The sequence below is a fragment of the Saimiri boliviensis genome, chromosome 9, assembly GCF_048565385.1.
Source record: "Saimiri boliviensis isolate mSaiBol1 chromosome 9, mSaiBol1.pri, whole genome shotgun sequence".
Taxonomy (NCBI): domain Eukaryota; kingdom Metazoa; phylum Chordata; class Mammalia; order Primates; family Cebidae; genus Saimiri; species Saimiri boliviensis.
This window is the reverse complement of record NC_133457.1, coordinates 51936489-51954163: the sequence shown is the minus strand read 5'-3', so window position 1 is coordinate 51954163 and position 17675 is coordinate 51936489. Positions and strand designations below refer to the sequence as shown.

Sequence of the window (17675 nt, the reverse complement as noted above, 5' to 3'; positions counted from 1 at the left end):
GACTTGAGTTTAGCTATGTGCTTATTAATGCTGGAGAAGTACCTGACTGGCATCTGAAGACAGAAGGAACAAAGTGGCAACAAAAACTCAATGTTAAAGCAAGCCCGTTGATCCACAGAGGTCTTTACATGCAGCTGAGCCCCCATCCTCATCTTCAAAGCAGGTGATTAAGGATCCCACACTGGACAACTTGTATCTAAAAGAGTGTACTGCTGGCTAAGGTTATTTAGATCAACTTCCTGATGTGAAATTTAATGGCTACCTGCATGCTAAATGAAGAGGGACCCCGACAAGTTGTGTGTCCTTAGGAGGGAGATGGATCCAGAGACTACTCCCCTGCCCAAAAGTGGGTTCTTGGTTGCAGTGCCCCAGGGCTCGGCTTAGGGCAAAACTTAGAGTTAACCTCAAAAAGTGTTTTTGGAAATGACACTAATAACCATATCTTCTACTTAAAATCATTGTACTAGGCACTTTACATGACTTCAGTTAATTCTCACTGCATTTGATATCTTCAGCTTCCAGATATGAAAACTAAGATTCTGAAAGGTTAACTTGTCCAAAATCAAACAGCCAGTGAGTAGTAAAGAAATTCCAAATTATGTCCTTAGCCACAGTATCTGAACCTAGGCCTGTGCTGGAAAGTCCCCATGGTAATGGATCAAGGAAAGAAGCTGTCTTTCACCAGTCAGACATCAGGAAGCACTGAAAGTCTCTAAGAGACATCCATAGCTTGCAGAAATGCAAACAGAGCATTTTACAGAGAAGTTTGGAAAATTAATAGGTCCAGCACAGTGTGGATGAATTCTCTGCTCAGCGACTCACCAGTCTAAAATCAAGGGACTCTGATTCTCATCTGGAGCTCAATGTCCTTTTCCAAGCTCACTGGTGTTAGCAGAATTCAGTCCCTAGTGGTTGTAGGACTGAAGTCCCCATTTCCATTGTCACAGGGCCATGTTCACCTTCAAACAGCAATAGCATATGAAATTCTTTTCATGCTTCAAATATCTCGCTCTGATTCCTGCCACCTCTGACTGCCACTTCTGCCTTCCTCTTGTGCCACCAGCCAGAGAAAGTTCTCTGCTTTTAGGGACTCATATGATTAAATTAGACTCAACTGGATAATCCAGGATAAGCTCCCTATTTTAAGGTCCATTGATTAATAACTTTAATTATGTTTTACTCCATGGCATAACACCAGAGTATGAAAGCCAGGGGCCAACATTCTGCTCATCATACCCTTCCATGTCTGGATAACTGTGATTCCTAGCCCAGGGAGCCCAGTTTGAGCCTCATTTGCTAATAACTGTTTCCTTCTTGACTTTCTGTATGTAAACACAGACAGTGATTATCTCGTGCACCACTATATCCCTGCATCAACACAATGCCCAGAACATCGTATTTCTCAATGAACACCTTCTGGCTGAAGGGCTGACTGACCCTAACAATCATCATCAGTAATCTACCAACCATCATTTGCTTTTGGGAACTGAGAGAAAAAAATAATTTTCCTCCATCTGTCAACTTTTGCCTCTACCCACTTTCCCATAGTAGAATAAATAGATTTATTTCTTTAAAAAAAAATACAAGCATTGGCAAGCATGTATAATTATATGAGTGGCTGGCATACCCTAAATCACACGTTGTAAATCTTTCTCCATGAGTTCATTCACCAGGTTTTTCCTGAAGTGGCTTGCCTACCTGCATCTGCTGATGGCAAAAAATAAACCCAAAATAAGGTGGTGGAGTTAACACCAATATATCAAGAATCACAATACATGTAAGCAGATTACATTTACCAATTAAAGTATAAAGATTATAAGAATTTTTTAAAAGATCAACCTAAAATAAAACCAAAAGAAAGATGAAAAATAAAGGAATCCAAAAAGATGTATCATACAAATATTAGCTCATGCCTGTAATCCCAGCACTTTGGTAGGCCAAGGCAGGCGAATCACTAGGTCAGGAGTTTGAGACCAGCCTGGCCAACATGGTGAAATCCTGTCTCTACTAAAAGTACCAAAAATTAGCCTGGTGTCGTGGTGAGCGCCTGTAATCCCAGCTACTCAGGGGACTGAGGCAGGAGAATCACTTGAACCCAAGAGGCAGAGGTTGCAGTGAGCTGAGACCATGCCACTGCACTCCAGGCCAGGAGAGAGTGAGATCTCATCCTAAAAGAAAAAAAAAGAAAAAGAAAAACTAAGCAAGTAATATTAATTGCATCAAAAACAATATTTAAGTTTATTTTTTTAAGTTCCGGGATACATGTGTAAGAAGTGCAGGTTTGTTCCATACATAAACGTGTGCCAATGTGATTTGCTGTACCTGTCAACCCATCACCTAGATATTAAGCCCAGCATGCATTAGTTATTTTTCTAATGCTCTCCCTCTCCCCACCCCAACAACAACACGCTGCAGAGTTTGTTGTTCCCCTCCCTGTGTCTGTGTGTTCTCATCGTTCAGCTCCAACTTGTAAGTGAGAACACGTGGTGTTTGGTTTTCTGTTCCTGTAGTTAGTTTGCTGAGGATAATGGCTTCCAGCTCCATCCATGTCTCCGCAAAGGACATGATTTCATTCCTTTTTATGGCTGCATAGTATTCCATGGCATATATGTACCACATTTCCTTTATTCAGTCTATCATTGATGGCATGTGGGTCGATTCCATGTCTTTGCTATTGTGAATACTGCTGCAATGAACATACATGGGCATGTATCTTTATAATAGCATGATTTACATTCCTTTGGGTATAAACCCAGTGATGGGATTTCTGGGTCAAATGGTATTTCTGGTTCTAGGTTTTTGAGGAATCACCACTGTCTTCCACATTTACATTCCCACCAACAGTATAAAAACATTCCTATTTCTCTGCAACCTTGCAAGCATCTATTGTTTCTCGACTTTTTAATAATCGCTATTCTGACTAACGTAAGATGGTATCTCATTGTGGTTTTGATTTGCATTTCTCTAATGATCAGGGATGTTAAGATTATTTTCATATGTTTATTGGCTGCATAAATATCTTCTTTTGAGAAGTATATGTTTATGTCATTTGTCCACTTTTTAAGGGGGTTGGAGTTTTTTCCTTGCAAATATCTTTAAATTCATTGTAGACTCTGGATATTAGACCTTTGTCAGATGGATAGATTGCAAAACTTTTCTCCCGTTCTGTAGGTTGCCTGTTCACTCTGATGACAGTTTTTTGTTTTGTTTTGTTTTGCTGTGCAGAAGCTCTTTAGTTTAATTAGATCCTATTTGTCAATTTTTGCTTTGGTTGCAATTGCTTTTGGTGTTTTTGTTATGAAATCTGTGCCCGTGCCTGTGTCCTGAATGGTATCGCTTAGATTTTCTTCCAGGGTTTCTATAGTTTGTAATTTTGTATTTAAATCTTTAATCCATCTTGAGTTAATTGTTGTATACGGTGTAAGGAAGTGGTCCAGTTTCACCACCATGCCTCTCCAGTTTTGTATTTTTAGTAGAGATGGGGTTTCTCCATATTGGTCAGGCTGGTCTCGAACTCCCGACCCCAGGTGATCTGCCCGCCTCAGCTTCCCAAGGTACTGGGATTACAGTAATAAAGAACAACAAAGCAAGCAAGTTGATCTAATCAATAAAAAGAAGAATTTTGAATCCACAAAATAAATAATAAATATTTTTACAAATTCAAATACAGTATTTCCTTAAAAATTGTTTTTTAACTTGCCCTTGACCATTAGATAACAAAAGAAGTCTCAAGCAATTTCAAAGAACAAAATCAATGCAATTAAGACAATGTTTGATCTCATATTAAATCAGAAATGAACAATCAGTTAACATTTAAAATATAAACATTAAAATATGTAAAGTGTGTGTATGTATACAAATACATCACGAAATTTATTGTTTAAGGAGGAAATTCACAGTGGAAATGAAAAAATGTTTAGATCTAAACAACAATAAAAGTACTACCTAGAAAACTTGTAGAATAAAGCTGAATTACTACTGAGAGGTTAATTTAAAATCTTACATGTATTTTTTTAATTACAGGAAAATTCAAATATATGTGAAAGTAGAGAAGGGAGTATAATGAGCCTTTATGTACCTATCATCCAGCTTCAACCATTATCAGCATTTGATCATTTTGGAATATTTTGAAGCAAAATATGTCATACATTTTACGCATAAATACTTTAGCATATATCTCTAAAAGATACGCATCTCTCTTTTTTAACCAAACAACACTTCCATCATCACAACTAAAACAACTAATAATAATTCCTTTATAATTTTTATACAGTGTGCTTGAATCAGGATTCCAAACAAGGTCCAGTTACTGTATTTGGCTTATATGTCATTTAGGTATCCTTTACTCTATAGATTTCACTCCCTCTTTTTTTTACTCCTTGCTAATTATTTGTTGAAAAAGCCTGCTGTTTTTGATGTGGGATTCCCCACAGTCTGGATTTTATTAGTTCCATCCCCATGGGGTCATTTCACATGTTCCTTGGTTTCCTGTGCTTCCCATACACCATTATTTAGATGGTGAAATATGATTCAATCAAGGTTTAAATTTTGGGCTATAATATTTCATAAGTGAGGGTGTGTACTTCCCAATGCCTCAAGTCAGGAAGCTGTAGTGGGCATTAAGGATTATTGCCTACCTTCGCATACTCATTGAGGACTGTGAAGGGATGGTGTCCTAAACATACCATTCTTGGTTTATCCACTAAACTTATTCTAAAGAGAGCATTCCCTCAACTACTTAGCTATATCTAGGAAACATTTATATAGGAAAAACAGGATAAATGCCAACCCTGTCCCTTTGTAAAAGGTTTTACAATAATGAGTTAATATCCTAATATCAAAGATTACCATGTGGGATATTTTTAGAATCATTATGGGCCCATGGATTTTAATATACATGATGTATTTCAATTCTCTGCAGATATTATTCTTTTTGATGGTCATATTGTCCCATTTTTGGCCAGTGAGAATGAACCTCTTTAATTAAGCTTCGGATTCCTATTGTTATGAGCCTGGTAGTCTTTGATAGCTCCTTTGTTATCTATCGTGACAGATGTTCCCAGCTTATTTTGTATATTTTCTGCCCCAGATCAACTCAGCCATTCTTCTAGAAGTCCTAGTTTCTTTCAGTGGGAATAATAGAGAGATGTACTTTTTAATTGACAGGTTGGAAATAAATTAATTATGTGATCGTTTCAAAAAGCTAGAAACAGAAATGTTTATGAAAGAAATATAAAAAATAGTAAAGGGCAGAAATTGAGAGCTAAAAGATAGGTTCTTGCAAAAACTAATAAAACTCGTTTAACAATAATAAAACAGATAAGCCTTTAACAAGACTGAGCAAGTGAAAAGGCAGAAATAAGCAACACTCTGGAGTGGAGGGGAAGGGACAAAGTTCCAGCTACAGAAGAGATTAAAAATTATAGATTAATATTATAAATAATTTATCTCAATTCATAGGTAAATATATATATTAGAAAAGTTTCTAGGAAAAAATCTAAAAAAGAAACTGAAGAAAAATAGAAAGCCTGAATAAACCAAAAAACCATGAAAGAAATTAAATTGGAAATCAAAAGACTCTTTCACACTTCCAAAGACCCAAAGCCAGGAGAGTCTTTTAAATGTTAATGGAACCATTGCTTGTCCATGGCTATGTCCCTAATGACTAGAAGAGGGCTTGGCACATAGTCAGCACTCAGTAAATGTGCATCAAATAAATGATCTTCATGACACACAAACTGCTCCAAAGCATGGGAAAAGATGGAAACATAAAAATCAACTCCTGGAGGGGGTAAGCATACCCTTAGTAGTAAGACATGGAAGGAGAGAAGGGGAAGAGGAAGGCAGGGAGGGCAGAAATTTACAGGTCGATCTCATTTGTAAAACTAGATGAGAAATTTAAGGTATAATACCACCAAACTGAATTCAACAGTTTATCATGACAATGTAGGGCATATCCCAGGAATGCAAGGAGAGTAGTAAAATATACCCCAGCATGAGACTGAATAAGGAAAACTATGTAGTCATCTCAATAGCTACAAAGAAAGATCTCATGAAGGTCAATCTTTTCAGAATTAAAAATAACTTCTAGCAAATTATAAAGAGAAAATAATTTATTTAATCTGAGACAAGCATTTATCAAAACCTAAAACAAATAATATACTTAATAATGAAATATTAGAGGTTGTCTCTTTAAAACAAGAACAAGGAAAAAATGCTCACATCATTGCTTCTATTCACTATTTTACCGAATACGAGCAATTCATTTCTAATACACGTATAAAAATTGAAAAAAGAAACAAAATTGTCTTTATTTGTGAATTAGATAATTTAGCAAGCTCACTAGAGACAAAATTTATATACAAAAATCAATCAAAGTTCTATACAACATTAATAATCGATTGAAAAAGATAATAGAGAAAAATCCCATTCACAATACAAAACTAAAAATCTGTAAGGAGCCTTGTAATAAAGAGATGCGCTTTGTAGGAAAACAAATTATTAAATATTATTAAAGCACATGTAAGAAGATCTGAATAAATAGAGATACTCCACATTCACAGACAGAAAGACTTAATCTCATAAAGATGTCAAGTCTTTTCCAAAGTAACCTATAAGTTTAATGTTTTTCCAATCAATATCCCAAGAGGTGTCTTATTTATGGAATGTGATAAGCTCATCCTTAAATTCACAGAGAAGAGTTGAAAAAAAGAAAATGAGCCGGGCACGGTGGCTCAAGCCTGTAATCCCAGCACTTTGGGAGGCTGAGGTGGGTGGATCACGAGGTCAAGAGATCGAGACCATCCTGGTCAACATGGTGAAACCCCGTCTCTACTAAAAATACAAAAAATTAGCTGGGCATGGTGGCACGTGCCTGTAATCCCAGCTACTCAGGAGGCTGAGGCAGGAAAATTGCCTGAATCCAGGAGGCGGAGGTTGCGGTGAGCCGAGATCGCGCCATTGCACTCCAGCCTGGGTAACAAGAGCGAAACTCTGTCTCAAAAAAAAAAAAAAGAAGAAGAAGAAAGAAAATGAACAACTGTTTTGAAGAAAAGTAACAGGTGCATGGGTGGAGACAGAAGGAACCATGGGGGCGAGACTGGGGAGGGATGTCCTTGTCCTGCCACATGCCTGCTTTTCTATAAAGTCATTATCATTAAGGAAGAGAGGTACAGCTGCTAAGACAGACAAGTAAATCCAGCTCTGCCACATCTTAGGTATGTAACCAGGGACAAAACTCTTAGCCTCTCTGAACAACGTCTCCAATCCCAACTGAAAATTTAGCTTGTAAAGCATCTACAGTGTAATTCTTTTATATAAACTATAAAATAACTGATGTAAACTGGTCAGTTCAGTAAGAGATAGTAGAGACATTTTTAAAAGGTAGGTATACATGCGAAAACCAAAAATAGTGTTTAAGTTATAACAAGCTTTCTCAAAAATATTCACAGGGAAATATGCACTTCCAAATATTTCAGCTTCTCCCGGTCTTCAAGGCCCTATTTGCTCTGCCGCCAGCCCTGCATGGCCTATAGATTAAGGGGGAAAAAATCCAGAGTCTTTTGACCCAGTAACCCACTTGCTGGGTCCTGACTACCATTCTTGTTTCTGATGCTGGTCTGCACCAAGTACAATTCCTCACTTTCCTCTGAATCCAGAGGTTCTCATAGGTTTTTTTGTCCTGTGCACTCCCTACCTACTACCCAAACACATAGAACTCAGTAGACACCTCAGTACTTTCCCCTGACCCTGGCTACAATTCACACAGAAGGATAACACACAGCTCATCTGTCCTGTGGCTACAGGCTGATCAGGTGCTCAGGGGATCTAACTTTAATGAGAAATAACTTTTTTATAGTAGAAGGTATTACATGAAATCTTCAACACTGGTCAGAGGTAATTTGATTTGATTTGATTTTTTTGCTTAGGTTTATTTCCCAAATTTTCTATTCTTCTACAGTTAACATATTGTATAAGCATAAAAATTAAAGGTACTACGGAGAAATAAACAATAACAGGTGACATGTTTTATTTAATTTTTTAAAAGGGAAAAATATATTGCCATAGGACATCTCTTCCTTGCAAGGAGGGGCCATAAGTTTTGTCTGAGTTACTTGGACAAGGTCTGGTCCATAGTACAGGCTCAAGACTTCATGACCACCATTGTCTTCCATTTCCTTAGACATAATTTTCCTTACTAGTGCTATAATCAGGTCAGAGAAACCAGGACTTTGTTACTAAGGACAAAGAATTATAAATGATTTCTTTTAATTGTGTGATTCTAAAACTCATTACATGCAATATGTGCTCCTTCAACAGCACAGAACAACACTGCAGTCATTAACTCAGAATAACCAGTTAAAATAGAAGCCCAAGGTTGGCCAGTATCAGGATAACAACTAACACCTTCCACGGTCTGCACCCAAGAATTGTTTTCACATCCCTGGTGCTCACTAAAGCTGGTGAGCAGGGCTCCATAAAACAGTCCTGATGAAACCTCCAGATCCAAAAGATTCCCAGTTCTTTTCTCCAACACCACACACAACTGTGATGTCTCCATGAGGGTCATCATCCCAAGAACCTGTTCTGATTATGGGCGGCAGCAAGATAAAATAAGCCATGCTTTATGCATCATTCCTACCAATTCTATTCTCTCCTCCTCGAGAAAGAACATTAAAGGCAAATAAGATGGGTTTACGAGGAAAATCCTGAAACTGATCTAGTTTTTAAACAAATCGATTTGCTTGAAATGTCACACTTTTCTTATAGTAACTCATTACTGTCAGAAGACCACAGCTGAGGGTGCTATTCTAAATATTGGGCCTCAGGCAGCAGCTTTTCTAGTGAAGTTACCTTACGATGACAAGGTCACAAATTTCTCAGGCCCACCCAAGAAGGGCCTAGAACTGTCTCTCTCCTCAACACCCACAGTGGTGGAGATGGTGACGGTCACTTCCTGCAGGCGCTGCAAATTTTATCGCTTGTTAACTTTCATCACAATATCTACACTTAATATAACTAATTCCAAAGGCTGGAAATCAAAACCCTGTCTGGATTGAGTTTAGGGTTTCCTGGCAAAAGAGGCAACAGGAATCTTTTGGTTCAGTGGCACTTTTAAAAAGAAGTTTAATTGAAGTCTGAAATGTTGCATAAATGGAAGATACAAGTTTTAATTGAAAAATAATTATAACCACTTAATCATTTTTAAATGAGAGCTGTAATTGCAGTCAGCGCACAATAGTCACATACAGACACTGAGATTTCCGCAATAAAGCAGGGATGGTACAGCTTGATTTGCTAATAGCACTTCCACTTCTCCTCCCTTTTGTCTCAAAGATTAATTCAGGCAAGGGCTATTAGTGCTGTTAATTGGTTCTGCAATTTAGACCTTGTGCCTGTGAATGAATGACTGATGCAGTAGCTCAGCCAATAAATGGGAGCACTTCGTCAATGCTCCCCATTGTCCAGCAGGGCATCGTCCCGGCCGCTCAGGCTTCCTCCCACCAGCCTTCGGGGACAAAAGGCCCAGCATCTCTTCTAGGTCACAGCTTCAGCAGGACCCACAATAGGTCAAGATGCCTTTGAAACGAGGCTGACTTATTGAATCTAATGGATATTCAACTAGCACTCTTCCCTTCTTACCAGAAGGAAGATTTTTTTTTTGAACCCTCCTCTCACTGTCATGAGGCTGTGAAGGAATAGGAGGCCCAGTTGTTATGAAGCTTGGCAAAAGGAAGCACCAACTGTAACATTAGCTTGAAGATAAATATACCCCAGAGCTCAAGGAGAAAACCTTCTTTAATTGCTGCAGTGCCTTCTTGGCATGGGCACTGCACCCCAGGGAGGCCTTGGAGAGTTATCAGGCCCGACGGGGAACCATACCGATTGTGCCTCCCCCTGAGGACTTTCAAGACAATTGCATGCTGACACACCACCAAAGAGGCATCCTGATTGAAGACTCACACTCAGCAGCGGTCATTTGCAAAGCCACATTGGATTTCACTATTCAGAAAAATTTCCATTGCTCCAAGAGAGATCACCCCCTCCATAATAGCAGGCCCCTCACTCTCTGCCACAGATACTCAGATCGATGCTTTTCAGAATTAAGACATTTGGAATCAGTGGGCCTACTTGCCATTTTAGGTCCCTGGAGCAGCCTCAGGCCAGTAATTGTGAAAGATGAGGGTGTGGAAGGCCCCATACGAAAGCAGTGTGGAGCGGTGAAAAAGGCCTCTGTCACCCACTTGACAATGAATGTGGACATCCCCTGAGTTCTGTGCAGACTGTGTACTGGGGCTACATATTCATGCCTCTACCCAGGCAGCATCCATGTTCAGTTTGGATCCTATTCACAGAGTGATTCTTCTCTCTAAAATAAGTGTTTAAACCTCTTCTTTTCATGCAAGAAAAGCTGCACCATATAGAAAGAAGACCCAGTGTTCAGATGACAGCAAGAGGGAAAGCCAGTGTTGCCCGGCAAACAAGCCCCCAAATCAGGGCTTATTCCAGGAGGGTTCTTGGCTTCGCCCAGGAAATAATTCCAGGGTGAGTCAGTGGTGTTAGACAGCATACAGCAGCAGCAGAGGTGCGGCTCCTTGCAGAGCAGGGCTACCCTGCAGGCAGTGTACCCAGAGTAGCAAGCAGTGCAAAGGCAGTTCTGCGGTCATATTTACATCCTCCTTTAATTTCATGCAAATTGCAGAGCAGATATGCAGACATTTCGAGGCAAAGCTTGGTAACTTTGGGGTTGTCAAGTCACTGCCAGGGAAAAGGGCAGTAACTTCTGGGTGTTGCCATGGCAACGGTAAACTGACATGCCACACTGGTGGGAAGGTCTTATGGAAAGCTGCTTCCACCCTGTCCCTGTCCTCAATTTGCCCCAGTGTCCAAGTCCTGCCTCCTACCTCAACAGCACCAAGAAGCAGTTTCTACAGTAACAAGTTACTGAGTACAAATCAACTACAAAGTCAGATGTTTAAAAAAATAACTCTTCATTTAACAACTGAGGATTATTTTTACCTTGAGCCCCTTTCACTCGATGACAGAAACTGGGCCTTCTACTCATGTTTTTCCGAAGGTTGAATCCAAGCTCAGGAGCTTATATGGTACCAAGGCATCAAGGATGAGTCATCTGTGGAGAATTTTAAAGCAGTGATTAAATTCACTCAAAGTTAGTCTGCTTTTCACAATCATTTTGCAGCATTTCTATGTACTGCCAATGATAAATACTCCTCTTCAAAAATATCTTTTGTTGGTTTAATGTCTAAACCATTGCCGTGTTTACTCTTGAGAAATAATACTACGTAAGTTTCAAATTAGTACCTTGCTACCATTCGCCTTTTAATAAACATTTTCTACATAGAAGTTAATTCAGAAAGTTCCCAGCTGTCCAGTTGGTCTCAACACACTGGGTCTTAGCTACATACATTCGTTTCCAGAACAAGTTCCTAACGGTTGAGAATCATTCATGTTTGCTTCAGGCACAGTTTGCTATCTCCCGCTCCTGTGGTACTACATACTTCTGCATTTAATCAAAAGATTTGAAATAAGCAATGATAGCATGGTTGCCTCAAAGACAAAGCACAGGTGTTACTTCAATTCTGTCATTCTGTGAGACAGCCTGGAGTTTTTCTTGTGTTTAAATTTTAAAAGACTGCAGATTGCAGTGTAATTTTTCCTTTACCCTAGTGTATGTACAAAGCATTAGTTCATTACTTTTATCCTTTCCATATTGTAATGTTTTTATTTTTATTTTTTGTTTACTGGCATGTTTAATAAAAGAAAATTTTCACTGTCTCTATTTCTTCTTTGGCCATTATTATGATTTGCTTCATTTTGTGATTATTACTGAAGACAATGTGGTCATACAGTGGGAAGAAATATTAACAATCCTCTCGGATTGTCAGATATACCTAGGTACACCATAGTTAGATGGGACATGTGGATTACTGAGGTGTGGCTGTTTTTCGGTTTCTCTGACTTAAAGCACTTTTTGCCACCTAAGAATGACTGGGAAAGATATGCGGCCTATTTGGAGTGTAATCATCCACAAGCAAGGAAAATAACACCCCAAGGCTGGGTGAGGACAGATCCTGGGCGACGAGAGCTGTCTCACGCTTGCACCTTACGGATTCAGTGCCTTCACTGCATTTTGCAAAACATAGGAGAGGGAAGGAAAAATCCTAAACTTTATTGTGATTATGCTGAACTGAAACATGAGGGAAAAAAACAGAAAATGGGTGTCAGTGACAAATGCTGGGCTTAGTGTAAGGACATGCTGCTTGGACACACGGGGAGGGTCCCCAGAAACCTGTTCACAGCACATGCGACAGGAATGGCCATTCTAGACGTCATTTCAGAGGAAGACTTTCACAAGCTCCTCAGTGAGAAAAATTTAAATTGATCAGATGTACATGTTTATTTTTAACTGTATGGTAAAAGAATAAGTTGTCTCGCTAACAAACTTCTTTGTAACTTTTATAAACATCCCCCAAAATTGTTTCAGATAGACTCAGACTGCCTGACTCTGAGAATCAGTGAGAGGGCACCCACAAAGTGCCCAACCAGGTGAGCAGCACCACGTCTCACCCTCCCCAAAGTCCATGTTAACAAGCTTATTTCTGTCTGAGTGAGCTTCATGCTACACTCACATGCTTAAAAAAATTGAAATACTATAAAACCTTGAGTTACATGGAAGATAATAATCTGAAAAGTACTCTAATCTAAAACAGTAACTGGAGGCATTAATTTTATATATAATTGAGGGGTAGAGACCTCTGCCCACCAATTTAACATTAATTTCACCAAAAGAAGATATTAAAACACAACCTTGTAATGGAATTATTAATCTGATTAAAACTTTCTTCACCAACATGAACAAGAAAATGAAAAGAGAAGAAATTTAAAACACTCACAAATGCAGAAAAAGGTGCTTATCAATAGACAATAATCCAAGAACTTATAGGTTAAACTAAGACATTACTTCCACCCATCCTCTCTTGAAAATAATAAAAATATTGATATTCTTCCGTTTTCAAGGATATGGAAATTCATCATTAAGCATAGTTTGTTAGCAAGAGTGTAAGCTGATCTAACTTTTTGAGAGAATAATATTATCAAAATTTTAAACATGCTTTTTTAAATATCCATACCGAATATTTCATTGTGAGGAATATATCCTAAGAAAATAATGAGAGAAGTGGGGATATAGTAAGGCTTTAAGATAGTAATATCATCATTCTTTGTAAGAAAAACACTGGAAATGACTAAACAAACAATAAGGAATTGACAAGGGAAATCTTTTTTTTTATTTTATTTTTTTTGTTTCAATGGGTTTTGGGGAACAAATGGTGTTTGGTTACATGAATAGTTCTTTAGCGGTGATTTCTGAGATATCTGTGCGTTCATCACCTGAGCAGTGTACACTGTACCCAGTGTGTAGTCTTTTATACCTCCCCAGCCCTCATTCTTTCCCCCATGTCTCCAAAGTCCAATGTATCATTCTTATACCTTGGTGTCCTCATAGCTTTGCTCCCACATATGAGTGAGAATATACAATGTTTGGTTTTCCATTCCTGAGTTACTTCACTCAGAATAACAGTCTCCAGTTTCATCCAGGTTTCTGCAAATGCCATTATTTTGTTCTTTTTATGGCTGAGTAGAATTCCACGGTATATATATATACCACATTTTCCTTATCCACTTGTTGATGCATGGGGATTTGGGCTGGTTCCATAGTTCTGCAGTTGCACGATGTGCTGCTATAAGCATGTGTGTGCAGGTATCTTTTTCATAGAATGACTTCTTTTCCTCTGGGTAGATGCCCAGTAGTGGGATTGACGGACCAAACAATAGATCTACTTTTAGTTCTTTTTTTTTTTGAGACAGAGTTTCGCTCTTGTTACCCAGGCTGGACTGCAATGGCGCGATCTCGGCTCACCGCAACCTCCGCCTCCCAGGTTCAGGCAATTCTCCTGCCTCAGCCTCCTGAGTAGCTGGGATTACGGGCACGCGCCACCATGCCCAGCTAATTTTTTTTTGTATTTTTAGTAGAGACGGGGTTTCACCATGTTGACCAGGATGGTCTCGATCTCTCGACCTCGTGATCCACCCGCCTCGGCCTCCCAAAGTGCTGGGATTACAGGCGTGAGCCACCGCGCCCGGCCTTACTTTTAGTTCTTTAAGGAATCAAAAGTTTGCGGCAAATCTTGATGTACTTGAATTGTAAAACTTCCGTGGTATGTTAAGTAAAAAATAAAAAGGGTACAGGATACTGGGTGTGACCAATACATTGAACAGACATCCCTGTTGACATAACAAAAATGCAGTTTTATTTTGGGTCTTTTATTGCCATTTTAAAATTTGTTCAGTGGGTGTAAATGTCTTCTGCAACTAGATGAAAACTCCAGCAGGTCCATGATTTTTCTGCTCACTCTTAGTTAGCGCACAATCCTACAGTCATTTTAAGTTACAATCACTGTCTCAGTGCAAGAATCAGGATGGTTGGTCTATGATATCAATAAAAACTCCAAACCTGATTTAATGTTATTTGTATATGAGACCTATTAAGATATTAACCCTTTGCCTATTTCCCCCGGTTTGTCATTTGTCTTTTAGCTTTGTTTTTGATGTTTTGCTGTATAGCAAACCTGCTTCAGGCCAGACGCCTACAACGGAAATGGAGGGTGGAGTTGTGTTCTTTCGTCTTCTCCACAGAGAACTTGGACTTAGCCTTCCCGACGCAACCCATCCCTTCCCACAAAGACCTGCAGGACTTTGACTAGTGAGGGGATAGGAAAGGCCTTATATGAACTAGTCCAATGGAAAACGCCTTGTGGGTCAAAGAAATCAAATCAGAAACCAGGAGTGAAATAACAAGACACGAAAGACAAAATCTAACCTGAAATCAAAGAGAAGCCAGTGAGACTGTTGGTTTAGCTGTCCACCTCTGATAAACGAGGGAGAAAAGGAGGGAGAACATGCCAAGTGGCAGGAAAGCGATGAACAGTGTTGGTAGATGAGAAAAAATAACCTGTGTGAGAAACAGTCAGCAGCACAGGGGAGAGGACAGGGAGAGGGAGGACCGGGCTACGCAGCTCTTCCTCCGCCAGGTGCCTTGTGTGTGCTACCACGTCCTGAGCAGAGCATCTCATTAGTCTTCTTTAACAAATATCACAACTGAGGCTCAAAGAAACAGAGTGAACAACAAAACAAAAAGTTAAACCCAGGACCCTTAATTCCAAATCCCCTGTTCCTTCTACTTGCAATGGTTTCCAAACAATACCCTACAAAATCAGTATCAGGCTGGCTGCTCAGAATCACCTGGAGAACGTCTTTAAAATTCATAGTTCATAATCCCTGGCCTCATCCTAGTCCTACTGGATCAAAAACTCTGGGAGAGAGGATCAGGAAACAGGATTTATTCATAAGGTCCTTAGGTGGTCCTGTGGTGCAGCCAGGTTTGAGGACTAATGTATTGGGGGTATCACATCACCTTCAACATATCTGTAGGGGAGGCGGAAAATGAACTGTTATTTTTCTGAGCACCTACTTTGCTTTATTACAAACACCTACTGGGCAGGGCTCTAAGTATATTATCACACATTGCGTTTTCTCGACACGGTGGTGAGATTGGCATCATCTTCACACTAGTGAGGAGGCTGAGGACAGTTGTGCGACTCCCTGAAAGACTTTAACTAGTAAGGAGCAGAGCTGGAATCCAGACCCCAATCTGTGGGAGTCCCGGTTCCTAGTCTTTGCACCTTCCCACGCGGCTAAACTGGGAAGAGACCTTATGATAGCGGGAGGAGGAGGAAGGGATCAAGATACTGCAGGTAACGGGGAAAATTGTGGAGCAGTTTAACAGAAAGATCCACAGGGGTGACCCAGACCGTGGGAAATGTTACGTTAGCTGGGAAAGCGAGTGTGAGAGAAGCTGAGAAACGGGTCCAGGCGCGCTGCATGTGGATTCGCCCAGCATTTCCTGCTCCCTGTCTAGTGGGACTTTACGTGACTCCGGGAAGGCGCCTTTATTCCAAGGGGCTGGCTCCCTCTGGCGGCGGCTGCCGCTCATCACCAAATGCTCTGTGACCAGATAGCCCCGCCAAGCAGTGGGGGCAACCTGGCTGCACGTTGGAAACACCTAGGAGCTTTTAAAACGTGGCCATTCCCCGGGCCCATGAAAGCCAGATAACTAGGGTGATCTAGACCTGTGCTGTCCAATGCACTAGCCAATAGCCACATGGCGCTCTTTACCACATGAGACGCGTTGAGATATGATGGAAGTGTAAAAGACACACTAAATTTCAAAGACTTAGTACAAGAAAAGGATATAGACTATTTCACTAATAATTTGATATTAATTACATGTTGAAATGGTATTTTCAATAAATGGGATTAAATATATTATTTAATAAATGGAAGTAAATATATTATTTATTATTTAATTAAATATATTATTTAATAATATTAAATATATTATTTAATAATATAAATAATAAATATATTATTTAATTATTTAATTTAATATATTATTTAAATATATTATTAATTACATGTTGAAATGATATTTTGAATAAATGGGATAAAATATATAATTTAATATATCATATATTATTTAATATATAATATTTAATTATATATTATTTAATATATTATTTAATTATATATTATTTAATATATTATTTAATTGTTTAATATTTTACTAATTAAATAATTATGAATTAAATAATTATTTAATATTAAATATATTGTTTAATATTATTTAAATAATATTAAATAATTATTTAATATTATTTAAATAATATATTTAATAATAATATATTATTAAATATATTATTTAATATATTTATTATTAAATATATTATTTAAAATACAGATATTAGGAAACAGAATTACATATGTGGCTCACATTTATGGCTAGGACTATATATGTAAAATTGTCAGATGTAGCAAATAAAAATACTGGATGTTCAGTTATATTTGAATTCCAGATAAACTCAAGTAATTTTTTAGTATATTTAGTAAATTTTCAGTATAAATATGTCTCATGCAATAGTTGGGATATGCCTATGCTGAAAACAAAATCCATCGTTTGTCTAAAATTCAAATTTAACTGTGTGTTCTGTGTTTTATCTGGCCACCCTAATATGTCTACCGGACATCACCAATTAGACTCCTGCTACTCAGAGTGTGGTCTGAGGACCAGCAGCATAGGTCTTAATTGGGAGCCTATCAGAAATGCAGAACCACAGGCTTCACCCATAGCCACTGAACCACCTGCAGTTTAACAAAATTCTTAGGTGATTCACGTGGACTTCAAGTTTGAGAAGCCCTAAGCTAGAGAGCCACTAGCTAAGTGGAGGCATACAGGAGGAGAAAGATGGAGCTCTCCAGACCCTTGGCCAAGGCAGACAGCCCTGAACTTCTAACCCTGAACCTGTCCATCTCTCTCCTCATCGCCACAATGCCCAGCACAAAAAGACTGGTTGAGTAAATGAATTATTTGTAAATGGGTGAGTAAATGAATGGATAAATAAATAAATTAGTGAGTAGCCAAATGAATGAATATTTGAGACAGTGAATAAATTCAAGAACAAATGGACTGAATGGAGAAATTCCCAGTGAACTCTGGACTACTCAAGGGCCAGCAGAAGGAAGAGGTCTCAAATGGAAAA

The 17675-nt window shown here is 38.7% G+C and overlaps 1 long non-coding RNA gene across 1 annotated transcript in view; it reads right to left on the bottom strand.

Moving 5' to 3' along the window:
* Positions 1–2158: 2158 nt before the first annotated feature.
* LOC141585644 (uncharacterized) overlaps positions 2159–17675 on the bottom strand; it is a 59404-nt gene continuing 43887 nt past the window's right edge. Inside the window, exons 4-5 of the long non-coding RNA XR_012519238.1 lie at positions 11020–11131; positions 2159–2168 (exon numbers count right to left, since the gene is read on the bottom strand). This is a non-coding gene — a long non-coding RNA (uncharacterized LOC141585644). The remainder of the gene's footprint in view (positions 2169–11019; positions 11132–17675) is intronic.